This window comes from Tamandua tetradactyla, chromosome 10 (assembly GCF_023851605.1).
Source record: "Tamandua tetradactyla isolate mTamTet1 chromosome 10, mTamTet1.pri, whole genome shotgun sequence".
In the NCBI taxonomy this organism is placed as follows: Eukaryota; Metazoa; Chordata; class Mammalia; order Pilosa; family Myrmecophagidae; genus Tamandua; species Tamandua tetradactyla.
Genome location: NC_135336.1, coordinates 85,871,129 through 85,887,283, shown reverse-complemented (window position 1 = coordinate 85,887,283; position 16,155 = coordinate 85,871,129). Strand labels below are relative to the sequence as shown.

The window sequence follows — 16,155 nt, the reverse complement described above, 5'->3', positions numbered from 1 at the left end:
TATGTAAAGCTTCTAGCACACAAAAGAAATATTACTATTGTTATTGACATTAATATCTGGAGCATGTAAAAGACTAGAGACTTTTCTTAGATAATGTGATGGACCTTCATCTTCACACTGACATATGGACACAACAACTCAGTTACTTCAGATTTCTCAGTAATAAAAGCTGATCTGAGTTGGGTGGGCCACAGTGGCTCAGCAGGCAGAGTTCTCGCCTGCCGTGCCACAGACCTGGGTTCATTCCCAGTGCCTGCCCATGAAAAATAACAAAACAAAAACAAAAAGCTAATCTGAGTTAAAATGGCTTTCAGAAGCTTCCAGAAGCTGACAAGTTTATGAGCCCCAACAAAAGCATAAAGAGCTGAAGTTATCCAGGTCCTGGAGGCTACAGCTACACCAATCACCCATATGAGAGATGAATTTTATTACACAGAATTAATGTGCTTTCTAAAGTATTTAATTGAGAATAAAATTACATACTTTTTAAACTATTAAACTTAACCAGTTGCCAACTTCATAAACATCCTTTGGGGAATATGACTTTTATTAAAATTAACTCATAATTTTGATGGTGATGGTGGCCATCCTGGATGTTAAAGGTACTGAAATATGCTGTCTATGTTCACTAAATAAAAATTCCAAAGCCCTCCCCTTCCACATTTCAGAATCAATTAGAAAATATATATCATACTCTTTTAATCAATCAGTTCAGTTATGGAAAGCCAGAGCTTCTAGAAATATAAAATCATGGTCCTAAGAAAGAGTCAGCTAAAAATGATCCAGGGCATATTTTCTATTGACTGCTATTTTCTCACATAAAGAAAAGCATTGTTATTTGTATTTGTGCATGTACACAAAGAATATTGTGGCTTTTAAAAAGATATTTTAAATGGTGGAAATTGTTGTAAGAAGAAATGTGCATAGAAATTTAAAAACTGAGGAATGAACAATGCTAGAAATTGTTTTTATTTATAACAGATTATAAAAAGCATGATTGATTATTCCTATAGTAACTGCTCTCATTAGCAGTATTTTGCTATCAGATCTGACAACTAACAGTCCCATCTTTCTCTGAAAAAAAATAATAAAGAGTGAGACCTCTAGTGGTGCTAAGTGAGAATTGTTCCACTGACAGCTCGCCTGTTTTATTATGCTCAACCCTTATGAAAGAGTAACAAATAATCCCCTAGAAAATTTAAGTTTCAAGAGCTTTTAAAACTAGGATTTTTACCTCCTAAGTAGTAACTTTGTACTATATTATTATAATAATTAATTTAAGTGAATATAAATGAATATACAAATATATAATTTGAAAAATCAGTAACTGTTATCTATGAATGCTTTAGGAAATCAAAGTACAGTTTTGATGCATGAAAATTATAACAGCGTTTGTGTGGAAAACGCTTTTATTCCCAAGTGAGATAATTCATTGTAATCCTGTACCCTACGGATGAAATGCATACTGAAAGACTAGTCACGAAACAGCAATGATACAAAGACTAAAAATGATACTTGACATTTATATGTTGCTTGACATACTGGGACATGAAGGCAATGTTGGAGACTGTATCACTATCCAAAATGATAAACAGTGCAATGAACTCCCTGTGAAATGTGAGACCAACTTGAAAGGGAGATATGAGTGTGTGCAGGTCCCACAGCAAATTAATAATGGAACTGCAAACCGAACCTGATGGTCTGCCCAAATTTAAACAGCTGTGTGTGAGTTAGAAGCAGAAAGCTATGTTTTTTCATGTACTTTAATTGATGGTTTTATTTATTTGCATTGTATGAGGAAAGCCAGATTGAGTCCGCGAGGGGGGGTCCCTAAGGTGTCATTTAGAGATAACTCTAGTTAAAGATTGTCCAAGAGGACAAGAATCTGCTCAGCTTGGTGAACACTGTGTTCAAATGAAACAGCTCTGAATTAGAGTAGGAAAAAATGCTGAAAAGATAAGGTTTTTTTTTTGTCATGATCATGAAAATGCCAGTGCTTCAAGATGAGTAAATGTTCTTCCTAGTCATACATAAACATAAAATCAGAAACATTTACCTTATACACATACATTCCCTTCAAACCCAAGGTAAAGTTCTGAGATATACAAGACTGATCTTACACTGAACATGATGACAGTATGTTTTTATCCATTCAATCTTTCAAAATTACAATTATTCCTCTCTATTGAGTTTTTGAGTTACCTTTGAAGGAAAAGTAAGGCAAATAATACCACTTTTTCCACATATATGTTCTCCTCTTGGAAGTCAAGTTTCCCAGATAAAACTGATGAATAAGAACACACTCTAGTGTAATGCTTTGGTGCCAAAATTAAGGATTATAGATAGACAGGCAATCAAGTGAAAAGAGTAGTATAGACTGAGAAACTTGAGGAAAGCATTCTGGAGAAAAAGGAATTTGAATTATGCCCTAACAATGAGTGGGATTGGGATAGGCTAAGGACATTTCTACGGGTTTGTAGCAAAGTCTTAGAGTTAGAAATGAGCTTAGAAGAGGGGTTTCCTTTAGAAAAATCACGATGAGAAAAGTTAAAGAAAAGGGCTAGTTAATCCCATTTGTACTTGGGATAAAATGGAAATAATTACCGTGAGTGATAAAAGTTCCATAAAAACCTGATGGATACAACAGCAGATATGTTGGGGATTCTGAGAAGGAAGTTTTTAACCTTGGTCTGCATAGACACTTAATCAGTATTCTCTGAACAACACCGACTTCCCTCTGAGTGTTACAATAGGTGGTATGAGTAGGATATTAAAAAAATAACCCTTGACCCAGGCTTTAAGAAAAATGTAATTTAATTGCTAAGATAACATTTGTGTTCAAGGATAATTGGAAACAGATACAAAAACTTAATATGTGATCAATCATGTTAGGAAGTAAAGAACCAAATGAGATTGGAGAATTCAAACTTTGTCCAAGATTACCACCATCACACCCACTTTTTATTTTTAAAGGAAGTATTTCATAAACTGCATTATTAGAGCAGAGAATGTTGTGATGGGGGAAGGCAGCAAACACAGCCCTGCATGCAGGGAACTTCACCAGATGTTTTTGTTGTTGTTGGATTGTTTTAGTCTTCTTTTTTTTGGAATGAAAATGTTATTTCAGAGCATAATCAGAAATGAAGTTAATTAGAGGCGGAAACCGTGAGGAAATGGTCTTTGACTCTAACACAGGTAGTGGTAGTTTGCTTTAAGTCAAATGATGGATGTTAAGTATTAATGGGATGTGGAAGAAGTGTAAACACTAGGACAAGCAAAATATTAGATCATTTTTTATGTCACCAAGAATGATAGCCACTAGGAGGCTGTTTTCATGAAAATTAACTCATAATTTTGATGGTGGCGTTGGCCATCCTAGAGGACAAAAGTACTGAAAGTAACTCTTTTCTGGGCGGGCAAAAGGGCCTACAAAACAGAGATGAGGAAAATGAGTAGCTCTGAGAGTTTAACAAGGGCACCTTGAATTTAGGAAGAGAGAGATGATTAGACTGGGACTAATACTGGAAGGAGATAAAGAAATCTGGCGAATGTGAACTCGAGGTCTCAAGACAATGATGGTGTCTGTATCCTGAGCCAGTAAGAATCAGATGAGCCAAAGAACACATTGCAGTGAGTAGTGTAAGCCCCTCAGAGGATACACCCCCACACAAAACCACACCAAGAATTTTCCATCTAAATCTTTTATCATGAACAACAGTGGTTATTGCAAATGATCTTTTTGAAACAGCTAGAAGATTATGGTAAAAAAAACCTTTATTTACTTCCACCTGAACCCCAAAAGAATATGGGTTATATAGATGTTTCCTATTAGTCTCAATTTCTAATTTCATATGCCTACATTTAATATAGCATAGTTGTTCCCTAATGCTTCTTTGTCCATAGAGTTTTAATTCATTAGAAATATTCAAAATGCAAATTATCAGAAACACGCGATACAACAAGACACATGGGTTATCTGTTCCTGCAAGCAAACTACACAAAAGCATAGTGGCTTCAAACAGCAGCATTCACTTTTTTTTTTTTTAATAGCACATTGGTTTTATTGATGGCTGAAGAAAAAATCTTGGTATTTGCTTTATTTAACTTGGTATTTTTTCCCATTCTTTGTAAGAGTTGAATCTTTTTTTTTTCCTTTCAAAATCTGCTTTCTCTTTCTTCAGATAACAATATCCACTGTGACTGCTCTTGCTCTGAAGGGAAAGCAGGAGGTCTAGCAACAAGTTTTGGCCTGGTTGTTGCAGTCAGTGGTTCATTTCTTCTGGAAGATTCTTTTCATATTAATTCCGAGCCCGAGGAGGCTGGTAGAACTGCTGGGTTGGCCGAGTTGATCGTCTTGGCTGGCCATCACCTCCTCTTCGGAATTCAAGAGTTTGGTTGTAGGTACTTTCTTCTTCCCATGCCTCTGTATGAACTGGCCTGATGTTGCTTAGTAGCACCTCTTCCTAGTTTCCATAATCAATGAATTTAACAACTGCTGTCATACCTGAAGAATGGAGAGCTTCAACTTCTGCTCGGTAAAACTTGTCTTCCCAATAAAGTGCAAAACATTCATCTCCAGGTTTCCACATTTTTGCATACTCCATAGGAATAGATGATTCTAGTACTTTTTCTGGTTTAATTGGCCCTGATCTTCTTTTAGGCCCACTATTTTATCATATTTTATCATCACAGGGTGTAGCTGGAATGGGTCCGGATGACTTAATAAGTCCTATTTGCCTCCCCTTCGGTGCCATTTCCATCTCTCCATTTGGAAGATCTATGAAACTGTTAGTTCTAACAGGATTCTGGTAATCACTATCTACATTAAAATATTTTTTAGATTTTATACCAGTGAAAGTTTCATTATTTATTGTTCATGGCTTCCTGTCATAAAAATGATCAAGATTTGCTGTTTGGTTTTCTCTTTTTCCACGTTTTTGACAATTATAATCTATGGATTCTTGAGGAAGTAGATTTTCTTTTGCCTCTGCATAAGTTGGACCTTTACCTGGTCTGCTTTGCATAGAGTTATCTCTTTTCTTAAAAGCACCATTATTGTGAACTCAAAGGATATGAAGTATCTTTAGTTCTATCGTATCTAGAATATGTTCTATCATACTTATTTCTCTCTTCAGCCCATACTTCGGATCCTGAAGAAGTATTTGGTCTTTCAGAACCTGTTTCTAGGTAATCCCGTGCCTTCTAAAATTGACTTTGAATTTTGAGTGTCCCTTTGAAAACGAGGAGGTTTTTCATTTCTTGGCTGCCTGTTATCATTTCGAGGAAGATGTCTTGGTTGATTATTATCTTTTATTCCATTTTGCTCAGTATTTGACAATCTATGTTGTCCCTGATGAAGCTGCTGTGGCTGAGATTTAGGTTCTTCCATACTCAAAGTTCCCATTTTGGACTCCAAAAAATCAAACAATGTGCTTGGTGCTGATGGCCTTGCATTTCTCAGATCCTCTTCATCTTCAGATCTTATTCTCCCCCTGCCTTTTCCTTTACCTCTCAGAGGCGGACCTGTAACAGGTTTTTGTTTATTGCTATTAAGAAGTACATTCAATGCTGCTTCTAGGTTGTTGCCATTATCCATAAGAGCTTGCCTCGATGCTTCCTTACTGAAGCCCATTTCTGTTATGTGCTGCAGAGTTTTTCATCAACCAGTTCTCTGTAGACACCTTCATGCTTCCCTTCAGATTTGGCTGACTTTTCTTTTTGTAAAACTTCCCTATTTCGATTACCACCAGCACTCATATTGAGATTGCTTCTACCACCACCACCACCTCTTCCAAATGTCTTGGTCTCTTTGCTCTTTGCAACTTCTGCAATAGCAGCAGTCCTTTGCTTTTCAAATTCATCATTATCATTTGTAGGTTTGACAGGCATAGTAACTTGCAAGGTCTTTCTTCGATCAAGTTCTCTACTATCCACTTCGACATGAGACATACACTTCTGTCCAAATGGCACAAAAGGAGGTGGTCCACCTTCAGTTCCAATATGGCTTCTATTGTGTTTTGACAAGCTTCTCTGCAATTCCCATTTTTCAATAAGGTGCTCCACTTCACCACCAAGAACTGTTGTGTTAGAGTCATTCAAGAGCAGAAATCCATTTTTAATGTCAATAATGCCTGAGAGCTTAATTTTAGTTCCAGGTGGTGTGTTCAGGCTTATTTTTGACATATAATTAAATTCTACTACTGTGCAACTTATATGACCATCAGTCATCTGCAAACGCAGCATTCTTGGTGCAACTTGAGATTCTTCGTTATCTTTTGCTGCAGCAACATTGCGAATTTTTTGAATCTGCAACACACAGGGACCTTCAAGCTTTTCTACCTTTCCACCATTGATGTCACCAGGGAGGAATTTCTTGCCAATTGTTCTTAGATCTGTATTGAGAGCAATCGGGATGATGTCATTTATATTGATTTTGTCAGGAGAACTTGTGCAAGCTTCAATGCCTTCATCTGAACGATACCAACCTGCCTGGGACAACGCTGCTCCCGGAAGCTCGGCCATGGTAGCTGCTTAAGCCGGTGAAGGTGGGGGGCTGGGGTGAGGGTAAGGGGGAGGCCTCCTACTTGAGACCAAAAAAAAAGAAAAAGAAAGAAAGAAAAGAAAAAGAAAAAAGAAAAAAAAAAACAGCATTCATTTTTTTAGCTCACAAATTTACCTTTTGGACAGGGCACTGTAGAGAAGTCTCATCTCTGTTCTTTGAGGCATCAGCTGGAACAATTTGACTCTGGGCTGGAGAAACCACCTCCAAGACAGCTCACCCATGTGGCTAGCAAGTTGGTGCTGGCTACCATCTGGGAAATCATCTGAGGCTGTGGATGAAAGTCTTGGTTCTTCACCCCAGAGGGTCTTCAGAAGAGCTTCTTCCCAAGCTGCTTGGGCTTCCACCCAACATGGTAGCTAGTTTCCAAAAGTACTAGTTGCGATAGAATGTTTTTTTTATGAACTAACATTTGAAGTCATATTAGCATCATTTTTGCCATGGTCGTAAGTGCACCCAGATTCAAAGGGTGAAGCACATAGAGTACCCCACCTTTCAAAGCGAGGAATGTCAATCTTAACATTGTGAGTAGAACATGTGAAACAGGAGCTATTGTTGCTTTCATTTTGAGAAAATACAATCATCATCCAAGGAAGAATAGCTTAAGACTATAAAGAAGAATTACAGCAAAATATAAATAAAAAGTTTAAAAATGATTATCATGCAGAAATAAATGGAATCTGCTAAAAATATTCTTATGAAATTGAGGTTTTTTTTTTTTTTTTTTTGGCACCTTAATAAATTACCAGTCCCTCTTTCTGCTCCACCCTCTCCCTCTGGGACCTCCAATCTTATAATTGTCCACTCTGGAAACCTCATTATCTCTGCCCCTGCAGGTGGCCTTCCGATAATCTTGGCTGATGGTGACATGTTATTCTTCCTTCATCTCTATCCCCCTGATATTTATTTTGAGTCTTATTCAGTAAATCAAATAATTTCTGTCACAGAAAACCAAGGGAGAATTTGTTCCACATATGTGGTACAGGAATAAATTTTAGAGGATAAAACTGTGGCTGTCATATAGATATAAAAGAGCATGTTTCAAATATTTTAACTTCTTCATTAATGAGAGAACCAATGAGATGTTATAGCAGATTAAAAGGAGAATCTAAGGGATCACACATCCACACATTTATGGCCAAATAGGAATACTGAAATGAAATAAATTGGTTAACATTGACAGGATTATCATCAACTGCAATCCAAGGAACAAAATTTGCCCTTTTATGGACACAAACTATTTCCATTTCTACCAGTATTTTATAATTTAACTTCTAACTTTACTCAGTTTTGAAGTACCTAGTTAACGACAAAGACACACACTCTTATAGGAGCATGTAATCACTAAAGACTCCTGCATGTCACTGAATAATAATCTCTTCTATCCATTTCAAATTATTCCACAATTTCCCCCTATGTCTTAAAGCATCATCATTATTGATTTAACCAATGGGACCCATATTGGTTTTCTAATATTTTGTTGTTTATAGTAAGGTTATAAAATCATGTAAAAGCAGTAGAAGGTACAGATAAAAAGGCACCAATTGTCTAATGGTTCATTTCTGGGTCCTTTTCATCTCAGCTTGCTCATTCATTCACAGGTAGGCTGATTTTCCTGGCCGATACATTATTTTCTCCCCAACACAATATACTATAAAAATGTTTGCCCATTATAGCACTGCCCAATGTATTTAGTGATCAGAAGAGAATTCCAACAGATTAGCTTTCACATAGCTATTGGGCTATGTAGATGGCCATAATTTCAACCATGCCCAGAAGCAAACAGGAGACCATTGTGGAACTCCCAACTCAGCTGTTCAGAACTTAAGACAAACTCCTCTGCAGAAGCCAAGTGCTACATAAACATTACTTTCTGGGTGGTCGTCCTCACAGCAAGAAGTATGATTCATTGAAATGGAGAGTATTAGAGATGACAGAGACACAGATGAACCCTACAAGGTTCAAATTAGAGAGAATCCAGGAGCAGTAGTGATCCAAAGAGAAACTGAAGCTGAATATTATTTTGTCCAAAACCAAGCTACTCTCTCAGCAGGGAGCACCACAGATTCTTAATTTATTCCTTCCTTTTGCCTATCAACAAACATCTCTTCATTTTATTGGGCTTGACACCAAACTCTATTTCTTTCATTCAAATCTCAGTTTTGCTGAAGCTCTGTGTGAGATAACCAGAATTAACATTTAATGTTTGGCTTATTTATCCCTCCTTCTTTAACTGGGAACTAAAATATTTGGATTATATTACTTTACTCATGACAATGAGAGCTCTGGTGGTAAAGACATGATCACATTTAGTCACGGAGATAATCAGATATAATTTTGCATTCCATGCATAAAAATTTGCTTAATGTGTTGATGTTTGTGTTTAACTTTTCTTTGCACTTCTCTTTTTTTTTTTCATTTTACTCTCCTAATCAGCCCTAAGATAATTAGAGCATGTCCTACCATCATCCATATTTAATAGAAAATGAAACTGAGTTATGGAAACTTTTAAATTTAAAGTTTAAAGCAAGGGATGAACTTCTGGCTTCCTACTGTACTGTGCTTTTAATAGAATCTACAAAGGGAAGAATAGCCTGTGAATATCTTAGGATTCATGTGAATAGAGAAGAAAACAGTCTTATTCTGGATATTTTTCATTGAAAATTTCTTTTGACCTTCTCAACAAAACATAATTATTAAAGTCTATCAATTTAGATATAAACATAAATACTAAATCTAATAAATATTTCTTGTCTAACTGTCTCAAATTTTGTCACTATAGGATGCATGCACAGAAATAAAATCTGGTGTCTTTGTTACTCACCTGCTTTACAGAATTCAATGAGCAAATGACTTAGGCACTTGGGATAATTAAACTGGTCAAAGAAATTTGTTTCCTGCTATTTTCATGTGTATTTTTACTTTCATTTAGAAAATGAAAGTATTTAAATTAATTTTTTTCTAAATTAAATAAAATTTACTATCTAACACATTCAGCAGAAAATTAGGAAGATGAAATTGTTTTTTTCACTTTGTTTTCTTTTTTTACTTGTTTGGGGCTTTTGAACTAAATGGGACTTTTCAATCAGGCCTTGTGTAGCTATGCTCATATCCTAACTGAAGATGGCTGTCATGACACCGTCCTCATAAGAAAGCTACTGAGAAATGAATTTAATGCATTTTTTATCACTTGAAAAGTAAACAATTTTGATTTTCCTCTCTGTTTTAAACTCAAGATTAATAAATCTTTCATACGTAGATTCAGAAAGAAACACCTAAGCAGAAAGTCCATCAAGAGAGCATCATGTATACAAATTCAAGAAAGCTGTGTTTCTGATGCACATGATATATTTTTCCAACCTGTTTTGAGTACTTCAACATTGAAATATTGAAAAAAATTGAGAGAATTTTCTAGCCAAAGGAAACCTATTTTGAATATATCAGAAATGGTTTGGTTTTTACAATGGGGATTTATTAACTTACAATTTACAGTTTTTAGGCCATGAAAATGTCAACAGGATGATACCATACCTGGAATCTGAAGACAGGCTGCCGACATCAGGGACACCTCTGGCACATGGAAAGGCACATGGCAATGTCTGCTGGTCCTTCACTCCCAAGTTTCATTACTTTCAGCTTCTGGTATCAGAGACTTCCTATCTGAGCTTCTCGGGGTCCTCTCTTAGCCTCTCCAAGGCTTTTCTCTTAATTTCATCTTTTAGCTTCTGTATGTGTTTTATTCTCTAATAAAGGACTCTAGTAAGAGGCTCAAGACCCACCCTGAAGGAGGCGGGTCACATCTCAGTTGAAAGAACCTAATCAAAAGATTTCACCCACAATTGGTCTGCACCCACAGGAATGGAGTAAAAGAAGATAGCCTTTTCTGGAGTATACAACAGCTTCAAATGAACACATAACCTGCATTAGAATTTTACAATAATGGTGTAGACAAAGTGTACTCTACCAAATCAGGAACTGATGACCCAGTCAAAGGCATAAAAGCCCTTTGATGATGAAAGAAAATACTCAGGACAGTTTGACTTCTTTTTCCAAACTGAGACTCCACCCTAAATTTCCAACCAAAATACTTAATTTGGCAGTGGGTCCATAGCATAAAAATGCACTTTGTGCATGATTTATACCTTTGCCCTGTTCTTCATGACATGTATGTATACCAAATCTAAATGATCACACATGGATTCAGTAACAAAGGTGTCTTCCCGTTCCAGTAGCACACCTTTTATTAATAAAGCTTTGACCCAAAAGTCAGAGTAAAGAAAAAAATTTAAACTGGTTTCTGGAAATAAATAGCATAGCCCATCTGAGGCGAATTATCTATTTCAAAGTTCCAGTTTCTTTTCACATCTCAGGAAGTGCTTGCCAAAAAAGACAAGTCATTTTGTGGAAGAAATAATTTACCTCAGGTGGAAGGAAAGCAAAGGTGTGGTTCTCGACAAGGCAGCCAACCCAGGCTTGGGAAATCAGTTGAGTGGATCCCAACAGTAGGGTCTAGAGCTGCGGTCCTATATTTACTCTCTCAAGGTTCTTCTGATTTCAAAAAGGCTACTTAAAAGATGTCTCCATAAAATGCCTTCACAAAACTAACAACGGCACACTATGCCATATAACACACACACATTCTCTGATCTTTCTGGAGATAATCACAAAGGTGAGATAGTCTGTTCAGAATTATTTATTAGCAGGGCAAGTTAAAAAAAAATTAACTCATTTGTTCCCACTCTAGAAATAAATTCTTCCCAAGTAACTTCTCTTATTCCAAGGAAACTAGATCTAATTTCCACATGGAGATGGGGCACTTTCTTAATATTGTGTTCATAACCACGATTGTTCTATTAGTATGCACTTTTCTCCCTTTGCGTATTTTTAACATCAATTTAGAGTCTCCTTTCTGGATTTAATGATAGCTCTAAGGCTTTCATTTTCAGCACTGATCTTCAAGCTGTTTTTGAGTTGTAAGTGGCAATGAGCACAATTCCACTCTTGCATCTACTTCCTTCTCTTTATCATCCCTGAACTCCTGGCTTCAGTTCTACAACACCAGTAGATTTTTTTTTCCCACACCCAAACATAATTCAGTCTGGGACTTCAAATCCAAGTCCTGAAATATTAAGAGAAACAAAGGTATAGCTTCTCTTTCTTGGGATAACAATCACAAAAACAGTAAATGAGATTTTAGTAAGTAAACGTACTCTGCCTTGTGCTCGTAATTTCAAGACTATATGTTGATTTGACATAAGAGATAGAGAATAATACACAAACTTAAATACAAATATGAGTGGAAACTGGAATTGAAATAGGTGCATTATTCTCACTACTTGAAATATGGATAGGTGTGGGTGGCTATAGATGATGGTTTAAGATGGCTCCAATTATACTATGCTTAGCATTTTTTACCTTTGCTCCAGTAATTCCAGCTTGACAGTCTAAACCAAATTTACCCCTTATATCAGATAAATTAGAGATGTTGAACATCTGTGGGAAGTTTGTATGATGCTTATGAGAGCTTCTTAAGAACAAAAGTCATCTAAAGGCAAAAGTCTAGGCAAATGAGATTGGTCCAATAAAAATGACCCCAGAACTGAATGGTGGACAAATTTGCATATGGCAGGCTCTCTGTTACTTGTATGGGCCCCCTTGCCAAGCTTATGCAATTTTACTTGGGTTCCATGTGAGTGGGCCAAACTAGAAATAGAAAGAACTGTTTCAACCAAAACTCTGCAAGGAAGTGAGAACACAATAGATGATTACGTGACGTATAACACAGAGCTCTGTTGTGGAGAAGTGGTATCCTTACTGCTTCTGTGGTCTGTGTTTAACACAAAGGATTCTGGAGAAAAAAAAACAAAAAGTTACCATTTGCCGTATTTTGGGTTTGGGTGCTGTGCGATGGCTTCTGTAAAGGGTGGCTCTTTCATAGGACAAGCTCCACAGTGACAGTGGCAATAGGATACAGTAGAGGCAGTGAAGTTAAGAGTGGCTTGTGATACCTTCAGAACAGGGGACACTGGGCCTCTGATCACTATGTAAAGCTGCGGCAAGAAAAGAGAAAAATGGACACCACATGGTATATTTCAGAGATGAGTATGTGAATTCTCACAAGAGATTGTCTGGGGACTTCCAGAAATATTTAGGAGGAATGATGAAGGTTCCTGTAGGTCCTGTAATAACATGTGGAGGTGCAGTCAGAGAAGCATTTGGGGAGACTTACTGTGACTCATATTTTTTGCTCTAAAGCCTGTGTGGTCTGAGGAAACATGTTAGATACATAAAAAGCTGTTCTATTTGTTGGTCAGAAGCATATGTGGCAGACATTGTGAGTTGCCTCTTTCAACCGCTGTTCCAAGGGACGTTAAGATTCTAAAATTCACAGTCTTGCTTGCTGCTAAGGGTTGACCGTATAAACATTTGGGCAGAGAAGAATCATAGAATTCTCAAATAAGAATGGCAAAGCCTTGTGAGAAGTAAGCTTTGGAACTTTATACTTTCCCTTTTCTTTCTGACTGGAATGAAGATGTGATGGCTGGAGATGTCATGATCATTTTGTGATAATGAGGACAAGACAGTTGAAGCCACCTTATTCCTTGATGGCATCCTTGACATCCACAATAACCCTGGACTATCAATTTTATGAACTTTTTGGCATAAGGGAAAATCTTTTGCTTGTTTAAGCCACTATTTGTTTGGTTTTCTGTTAATTTGTAGCCTAGTGGATTTTGAATCAATATATTTGCAACATATTCTACTACTCCAAATAACTTGCCCCATGTTCCTTAAGTGCTACAAACCTAGATTTCCTGTTTCTCAATCAGTCACAGAGCAACACACATTTATGGATCCTCAACATTTATGGATCATCTTGTTGGTGAAACAAATATTACTTACTTACTTGGGTCTCTTGAAGGGAAAGTGTGGATTCGAAAGGCGCACCATCATGTTTGTTCACATTTATTGCTTTTTGTTTCTTTCCATTTTCATAGCTGGGCAATAAAAATAGGTTTTAAAATATTCTAAAATATTAACTGAATTGGCTTGCAACAAATGTTAATTTTCTATTCCTTACTTAAGTTGTAAACAAAAATGAGAGAATCATAGAATTCTATAGCTTTAGTGATATTAAATTATAATCACCATAAAATATACATTTTAGTATCCTGGTTAGTCAGTTCATGGTCACAGTGACTGTGTACTTTCATATTCCCTATACAATATTATTAATCGACACTTTTAATCCAAATGTGCACATAAATGTATGCAATTTTCCGTGTAAAAATCCATTGAAAGCAAGCATATGGACAAACTAAAGTAAATTAGGGCCACCAGTCTACTTGGCAAATAGTCCACAGTCAAGCTTTTCCTGATTGCATAATTATCTGCAAATGGGAAGGGTTTGGTTTTAGCTTAGCCCCCACTTGCCTCCCCAGACCTAAACGGGGGATGGAAGTTTTCAGATGTGTATCGTGTTAAGAGAAAATAAAATTTATTACAGTCCTATTTATTAATTTTGGTAAAACCATACAGCGTCCATTCAAAGGAGATAAAAGAAAGGGAGACTTGAAAGGAAAGGGAAGCACATTTCCAAGAAAGATCCCGAACTCTTCAGCGGAAAGAGTGTCTGTACCTTGTGTGAGCCGAAAACTCTGATTAGGATAATAGGATCCAGATGTCCACTCAATGAAGATGCCTTTCATAAGGAAAGTTCTGGGTGGGGTAGAGTATTGTGATCAATGGGATAAGCTGCAGCTGTATGAACTTTGGACTACCTTTGAGAATTTCTAAATTAATGATGATTGCACATATTCTGACACATTTCCCAGGAACTTTTCTAAAATGGCTGGTAAAAATTAAAAAGTGTTTCAGGGGCCTATATTTTTCATAGGAAGCAAGATCAGACCTCTTAGAGACCACTGGGCCTCCAGGAGGGTGTGAGATCATGGGGTTCACTGATAGTGCTGATTTTTAGTGGGTGATTCCCAGTACAGCTATGCAGGTTGTTTATAGCCAGTCCCAAATCTGACTGTTGAGGCACACCCTGTACCAACTGATGAGTGTTTTTAAATCACCCCTGCTTGTTGGCTTTTGATTAGCCAGAATTCCACTGATTCGATCCCCTTGGCAGGCTAAAAAAGAGGTGAGTCAATAGACCAAAGACACATAAGATGACTTGGGAATGGGAAATGAGTGTTGTTCATTAAATGTTCACAGAACACTCACTGTGCATATAATCCTATAGTACATGCTTTGGTATACTGTAAATAATACTCTCATTTCTTTCATCCAAGAGCTCAGGCTCTCTAGTACTAGAGATGCACACCAAAATTGTTCCCTGAGTGAATCTGAGTCAGTTCATTAGTTTGAACATTTATTGTGCCCTTCCTACTTGTATGACATTGAGCCAGGCATTAGGCTTGAATTAATTAGCTGGGCCATGAATGAGTTTATCAATTCTTTTAGACCATTACATTTTGGAATACCTAGCAGTAATTTGCTTGACTAAATAGATAAAGGCGTTTCCCAGGAATTTAGCTTCCTACCAGGAGGAAGAAAGACAAGAGGTTATACGTACAATTTTCTACCCAGGGTCATGGAAGATATTTTCGAGTAGAATCAAATGTCCACAGGGTTACTCTTGCTTTGGTCACTCTGGATTAAAAGAAACCAAACCATTAACAGTGTAATAGATGCCACTGGTGATATAAAAGAATGAAATGGACTTTTAAAATGGGGGGAAAAATCTCAGAAATATTTACACATAAAAAAAGAAGTATTTGGCCAGAATGTACCTCACAAAAATCATTACCTTTTGTATTTATGTGTTGGTTTTTCTTATAAGATATTCTTTGCTAGGTTCAGGGAAGAGATTTGTGGGAAAATACAAACTGATAAGATAAGGCCAGGCAAGGAAGGAAATGAACGGAGCTCTTGCAGTATTACAAAAGGAAACTTCTAAAATACCATTCCCAGGGTAAAGAGCATAGATAAGTAAAGGCAGGTGCAGAATACATGCTGCTACTGCTAGACTTAAATGCACCCTGTCAAATTATGAAATGCAACTGGTTCCAGAAGAAAAAAAAAAAAGTCTCCCTTAATCCACAAAGTGACTTGGAGCAGATTATGCTAAAACTGGAAGGGGGCAGAGGAGAAAGGGGTTAAGAAGGAAAGTAGAGTATAAAGGAAGGAGGGGTAAGGCAGATAAAGCAGGGCTGAGGGGAAAGTTTCTTGATCATATCATTGTTAATGTAATTGTTGATTTTTACAAATATTCTCAAAATCTTCTTGAATTCCAACATTAAAATGGTGCAATGCCAGACAGTCTTCCCTTAGGTTTATTCATTGGGTTCAAACATGAAAAACATGTTGACAATGCTAAAGATTGCAACCCAAACCATAATATTATAACTCTCAATTATTGCTTATTATATATTATATTTCTTTTCTACAATGAAATGATGTCCCCTCCAGAAGAATCTTCATATCTAATATCTGCCTACTTACAAACACCTCACCTAGTTTCCTATAAAAACATGCCTTGAGTCCATTGAAACCTGTGATTCGTAACTTCCAAGGACTGAATGATT

General features: G+C 36.7%; 1 long non-coding RNA gene and 1 pseudogene across 1 annotated transcript; both read right to left on the bottom strand.

The window, feature by feature from the left end:
* Positions 1–4,055: 4,055 nt before the first annotated feature.
* Positions 4,056–6,522, bottom strand: LOC143648020 (tudor domain-containing protein 3 pseudogene; annotated as a pseudogene).
* Positions 6,523–11,313: 4,791 nt separating this feature from the next.
* Positions 11,314–15,223, bottom strand: LOC143648019 (uncharacterized). Its single transcript, XR_013158318.1, has 3 exons — positions 15,144–15,223; positions 13,467–13,557; positions 11,314–12,407 (listed from the first exon to the last, which is right to left on the bottom strand). It is a non-coding gene; the product is annotated as an uncharacterized LOC143648019 (long non-coding RNA).
* Between the last annotated feature and the right edge of the window lie 932 nt (positions 15,224–16,155).